This window comes from Merops nubicus, unplaced genomic scaffold, assembly GCF_000691845.1.
Source record: "Merops nubicus isolate BGI_N331 unplaced genomic scaffold, ASM69184v1 scaffold20665, whole genome shotgun sequence".
In the NCBI taxonomy this organism is placed as follows: Eukaryota; Metazoa; Chordata; class Aves; order Coraciiformes; family Meropidae; genus Merops; species Merops nubicus.
This window is the reverse complement of record NW_008607864.1, coordinates 546-874: the sequence shown is the minus strand read 5'-3', so window position 1 is coordinate 874 and position 329 is coordinate 546. Positions and strand designations below refer to the sequence as shown.

At 58.4% G+C, this 329-nt stretch overlaps 1 non-coding gene across 1 annotated transcript; it reads right to left on the bottom strand.

Moving 5' to 3' along the window:
* Positions 1 to 192: 192 nt before the first annotated feature.
* Positions 193 to 263, bottom strand: TRNAG-CCC. The gene has a single exon. It is a non-coding gene; the product is annotated as a tRNA-Gly (tRNA).
* Between the last annotated feature and the right edge of the window lie 66 nt (positions 264 to 329).

Below are 329 nucleotides of genomic sequence, written 5' to 3'. Positions count from 1 at the left end.
TGGGCGCCTCGCTCCCCGCTGCCCTCCAGCGCTGGTGCCGCCAGGGGCTGGGGGTGATACTGGGCTGCGAGTCCCTCTTGCATTCTGGAGGCAAAACTAAAAGCCCCACTTCTGGGCCCATTTTAGCCACTTTTGGGTGCCACGTTATTAATTTCAGCACGCTTTGACGCCCAAATTTGAAGCTTTAGAAGTTGCACCAGCCGGGAATCGAACCCGGGTCGCAAGAATGGGAATCTTGCATGATACCACTACACCACTGGTGCGCTGGTTTTGGGGGCGGGAACGGCCCTTACGAGGTCACCTGGTCCAACCCCTTGCAAGGAGCAGCG